A 6000-nucleotide genomic window follows, 5' to 3' on the forward strand; every position below is an offset into this window, starting at 1 on the left:
TAGACCACAACACAGACTGGAGCTCGTCGTACCAGCCCCTGCTGCAGGCCTCCAGCTTCTTCTTGAAGGTCCTGGTCTTGAGGCCCTTCAGGACCTCTGCGTTGGCTCGCTCAGCCCGGCCGTTGCTTCGTGGGTGTGCCACTGAAGTGTAGCATATCTGTGTTCCAAGATTAGCACAATATGTTTTAAAGAGATTGCTGGTGAACTGCGAACCGTTGTCGGTGATGATGCGGTTAGGCACCCCGAATTGGCTCACGATGCCCTTGATGAACTTGACTGCGGAGCCTGCTGGGATGGTACGAACGGCTTCCACCTCGGCCCATTTGGTGAACTTATTGATGGCGACGTAGAGGTAGCGATAGCCCCCTGGTGCCCGAGGAAACAGGCCCAGAATGTCCAGCCCCCAAACCATGAATGGCCACGAGAGAGGTATGGTCTGCAGGCCCTGAGCCGGCTGATGGATTTTCTTGGCGTGGAATTGGCAGGCTTCGCAGGCCTTCACCAGTTCGACGGCATTGTTGACTGTTGTGGGCCAGTAGAACCTACTGCGGAACGCCTTACTGACGAGGGTTCATGATGACGAGTGGTGCCCACAGTCTCCACCGTGTATGTCAGCCAACAACTCCTTCCCCTGCTCCCGAGAGATGCAACATAGGGACACGTCGTTCGGCCTCTTTCGATAAAGCTCCCCATCTTGAATGCAGTATGCCGTAGCTTGCCGCGCCATGCATTCTGCGTCTTCCTCCTTCTCCGGCAGAGTCCCTTCCGTCAAGTAGCTCTTGAGCTCCATGGTCCAACACCCCTCCTGAGGCTCCAGTGTCGGGAGCAAGCGTGCTCCCGAGGTCGGTCCACAGGCCGGAGCTCCCAAGGCAGGCGGCTGGGGGAGCTCCGGTTGAGGCTGCGCTCCGCCCGACTGTGGCAGCATTGCCAAAGGCTTAAAGAGCCTATCTTCGAAGACCTCGGGCTCCTGAGGCAGCCGTCTGGACGCCCTCTTCACGATGTCGTCAGCTTCCTGGTTGGTGCCGCGCGGCACATGCTGCAACTCCAAATCCCAAAACTGCTTCTCAATTTTGCGAACCTCTGCTAGATAAGCCTCCATGTGCTCGTCCTTCGGCTCATACACCTTGTTGGAGAAGTTGACGAGGAGTTGGGAATCGCCCTTGATGACGAGGCACTTCACCCCTAGGGCCACCACAACTTTTAGGCCTGCTATCAGCCCCTCGTATTCCGCTATATTGTTGGACACCTTTTCCCCATGCTGGAAGCAGAGTTGCACGACGTAATAGAGCTTGTCCCGAGTGGGGGATATGAGCACTGCACCGGCCCCCGCGCCATGCCGTGAGAAAGCTCCATCGAAGTACATAACCCAGCCATCCGATGCCTCACTTCCCGGGGAAAGCGAACGATCCTCGCCTGCCTCGAGTCCTGGCGCCTCTGTCCACTCTGCTACAAAATCTGCAAGTGCTGCTCCCTTAACGACCCTAGTCGTGCTGAACTCCAGCTGAAACGCTTGTAGCTCGATGTTCCATTCGGCGACCCTTCCTGCTGAGTTGGGACTCCTGAGCACCCTTTCCAATGGGTACACCGAGACGACCTTGATTGGATGACCCTGGAAGTAGTGCCGCAGCTTCCGCAAGGCTACTAGCAGCGCGAGCAGGAGCTTCCGAGGCATGGGGTACCGCGCCCTGGCGTCCCTCAGCACCGTGCTGACGAAATACACGGGGTGCTCGACGAGGGCGGGCGCAGCGGCGGAGTCAGCACCCTTTGGGGAGTCGAGCGCCTCCTAAGGCGCGAGAGCCCCCAGCTCTTGGCAAACCTGTGGAGTCCCCTCAGCCTCGAGGACGCCTCCCGGCTGAGGCTGACTCTTATCTGCTGCGAGCGTGACCCCCGAGGGGCCTTCCTGCCCTGGGGTTGCCGCAGTTGGTGCGGCCTTGATCCGACGCTCCTCCCGAACGGCCACTAGAGCGGTGCTGGCGGAGTATGGTGTGGCGGCGAGGTAAAGCAGCAGCGGCTCCTGCAAGCATGGTGCTACCATCATAGGAGGGCTGGTCAGGTACCTCTTGAGGTCTTGGAACACTTCGTCGGCCTCCTGAGTCCATTCAAACAGGCCCTTCTTCTTCATCGGCTTGAAGAAGGGCAGACCGCGTTGCCCCAGCTTGGAGATGAAGCGCCCTAGCGCGGTTACCCACCCGACAAGCTTCTGCATTTCCCTGAGAGTTTGGGGCGAACTCATGTCTTCAATTGCCTTGACCTTCTCTGGGTTGGCCTCGATCCCTCTATGCGACACGAGGAAACCCAGAAGCTTGCCAAAAGGTACACCGAACACGCACTTCTCTGGGTTGAGCCGTAAGTCCACTTCGCGTAGGCTCGCGAATGTTTCTTCCTGGTCTTGTATCAGGGTCTTCGCCTCCCGAGATTTTACCACTATGTCATCAACGTACGCCTCAGCATTCCTCCCGAGCTGCCGGACTAAAACGATGTGCATCTGCCGCTGGAAGGTTGCGCCCGCGTTGCGTAGTTCAAATGGCATGCAGGTGTAGCAGTACACCCCGCACGGGGTCAGAAAAGCCGTCTTCTCCACATCTTCGACCGCCATATTGATTTGATGATAGCCTGAGAAGGCATCCAAGAAGCACAACAGGTCGCACTCAGCGGTAGAGTCGACGATCTGGTCGATGCGGGGGAGTGTGAACGGATCCTGTGGGTAGGCCTTGTTGAGGTTGGTAAAGTCGACACACATGCGCTCCTTCCCCCTTTCTTCGGCACAATGACTGGGTTCGCCAACCACTTTGGGTATCGAACCTTGCGAATGACTCCCGCGGCCTCCAACTTGCGGGTTTCCTGGATGACGAAAGCTTGCTTCTCGGTGGATTGCCGCCTCGCCTTTTGCTTTATTGGGCGCACATTGGGACATGCATTCAGGTGGTGTTCAATCACCTGCCTGGGGACCCCCGCAAGTTGCTTGGGCTCCCACGCGAACACCTCCTTGTTTGCGCGTAGGAACTTCACCAGGGTCCCCTCTTTTTCACGATCCAGATTGGCGCCTATGGTGAAGGTGGCTCCAGAGGACCCGTCCTCGTCGACTGGTATTTGCTTGGTTTCTGCCTTGTCTTGGGTGAACAGTTGCCTCTTCTTGGTGGGTGCACCCCCCTTAGTTTTGAGGGGGTTGGCACTGGCGGGCTGCGCCAGTCTTGAAGGCGATCTTGAGCACATGCAGAGCATCCTTTGCATCTCCGGCTATGGTGAGGACACCACTGCTCCCGCGCATTTTCATCAGGTTGTAAGCTGGGAGGGTTGCTGCCATGAACTGGGCCAAAGCTGGGTAGCCGAGGATGGCGTTGTATGGGAAGCTGATGCGGGCGACGTCGAAGTCGACCAGCTCCATGCGGAAGTTGGCTTGGGTGCCGAACGTCACCGGGAGGCGGATCTGCCCCAAAGAGCCGGCGGGGCTGCCCCCGACGCCTGAAAAGGGATGGCTGGGTCGGAGCCACTCCAGCGGCATGTGGAGGAGGCTGGAGGCCTCTATCGAGAGCACATTGAGGCCGGCTCCGCCATCGATGATGGTCCTGGTGACGGCCATCTGGCAGATAGTGGGAGTGCACAGCATCGGGAGTGCGCCCGAGCAAGTGGTGTTGGCGGGGTGATCATCCAGGCTGAAGGTCAAGTCGGCCTTGGGTGATGCTGAAAGTGCAACTATCCCCAGGTGGTTTTGGTAATTCCTATCAACATATAGCTCATTGAGCTAACATCATTCCAAGATGAACATTTCAGGAAAAGCTCAATGAATGGCATGGCATGGACGAGGAAAGTGGATCCCTCAAAATACTAACGATAAAAGGATTGGCTCAAGCTCAAAAGATCAAGACTCTACATTTTACATTTTAGTGATCCAGGATCACATTGAGTCTATAGGAAAAGCCAATACTATCAAGGAGGGATGAGGTGTTGTTTAATGAGTTTCTTGCTCCACAGTGCTTAATGATATGCTCCAAAAACCCTCAACTACTTTCTCATATCCACATATGACCTAAACCAAAAGTCAAACTCGGCCCCACCGATTCTTTCTATCCGGCGCCACCGAGTTCAGATGCCATAGCCACTGCCACAAACCCTAGGCAAATCGGTCTCACCGATAGGGATCTCGGTCTCACCGAGATGGGATTGTAATCTCTCTATTTCCCTTCGTAACGTTTCGGTACCACCGAGATGAGCGATCGGTCCCACCAAGATTGCAATGTAAACTCTCTGTTTCCTTTTCGTAAGATTTCGGTCTCACCGAAATGAGCGAACCGGTCCCACCGAGTTTATCTGACCAACTCTCTGGTTAGCTTATTACCAAAATCGGTCTCACCGAGTTTGAGTAATCGGTCTCACCGAGATTACGTTATGACCTAACCCTAGACATATCGGTCCTACCGAGTTGCATGTCGGTCCCACCGAAAATCCTAACGGTCACTAGGTTTACTAAATCGGTCTGACCGAGTTTGTTGATTCAGTCCCACCGAGATTGGTAAATTGTGTGTAACGGTTAGATTTTGTGTGGAGGCTACATATACCCCTCCACCTCCTCTTCATTCGTGGAGAGAGCCATCAGAACGAACCTACACTTCCAACTTACCATTGCTGAGAGAGAACCACCTACTCATGTGTTGAGGCCAAGATATTCCATTCCTATCATATGAATCTTGATCTCTAGCCTTCCCCAAGTTGCTTTCCACTCAAATCTTCTTTCCACCAAATCCAAATCATGTGAGAGAGAGTTGAGTGTTGGGGAGACTATCATTTGAAGCACAAGAGCAAGGAGTTCATCATCAACACACCATTTGTTACTTCTTAGAGAGTGGTGTCTCCTAGATTGGCTAGGTGTCACTTGGGAGCCTCCGACAAGATTGTGGAGTTGAACCAATGAGTTTGTAAGGACAAGGAGATCGCCTACTTCGTGAAGATCTACCGCTAGTGAGGCAAGTCCTTCATGGGCGACGACTATGGTGGGATAGACAAGGTTGCTTCTTCGTGGACCCTTCGTGGGTGGAGCCCTCCATGGACTCGCGCAACCGGTACCCTTCGTGGGTTGAAGTCTCCATCAATATGGATGTACGATAGCACCACCTATCGGAACCACGACAAAAACATCCGCCCCAATTGCGTTTGAATTCTCCAAACCCTTCCCCTTTACATTCTTGCAAGTTGCATGCTTTACTTTCCGCTGCTCATATACTCTTTGCATGCTTGCTTGAATTGTGTGAAGGTTGCTTGACTTGTGCTAAGATAGCTAAAATCTGCCAAAGACTAAAATTGGGAAAAGGATAAGTTTTTAATTGGTCAAGTAGTCTAATCACCCCCCCTCTAGACATACTTCCCATCCTACAGACGCCCATCCTGGAGGAGCTGAGCGACGAGTTTGGGCAGCGCCGACCTAATGGATGAACGGCTTAACATGGCGACTCGAGGGCGGTGCTTGGGAGCCACCAAGGAGTGCCGCGACGACCGGGAGCGCTGGGGCTGCGTGATTGGCGAGGAAGAGGCCACGGAGCTCCTCCCAGGAATTCACTGAAGATGCTGGCAAATGGAGCAACCACATGCGCGGGACGCCGGTGAGCGCCATGGGCAGCCAGTTGGCCATGACCTGGCCATCGCCTCCGGCCTTGAGGACGGCCTCCTCGTACGCTAACAGGAAAGCTAGCAGATCTGCCATGCCATCGTAGCGCGGCTGCATCTCTGGTTTGAACTTGTTTGGCCACCGCATTTGTCGCAGGGCGGGGGTCAATGCCCGGAGCCCCCGGGGCCCCAGGCTAGCCTCCGCAGGCGGAGCGGGCGGCGCATTGCCGTCCATGGCAGTGAAGCGCGAGGTTGATGAAGAGTGGGCCGCTGGCAGGAGGAGATCCGGCGCACCCCTACCTAGCGCGCCAAATGTCGGATTACGGGTTTCGGCAGACCCTTGAGGTTCGAACTCTGGGGTGCGTGCAAAGATCTCTCCTCTACCAACTCACGTCTCGTCAC

Source organism: Triticum aestivum, chromosome 7B (assembly GCF_018294505.1).
Source record: "Triticum aestivum cultivar Chinese Spring chromosome 7B, IWGSC CS RefSeq v2.1, whole genome shotgun sequence".
NCBI lineage: Eukaryota > Viridiplantae > Streptophyta > Magnoliopsida > Poales > Poaceae > Triticum > Triticum aestivum.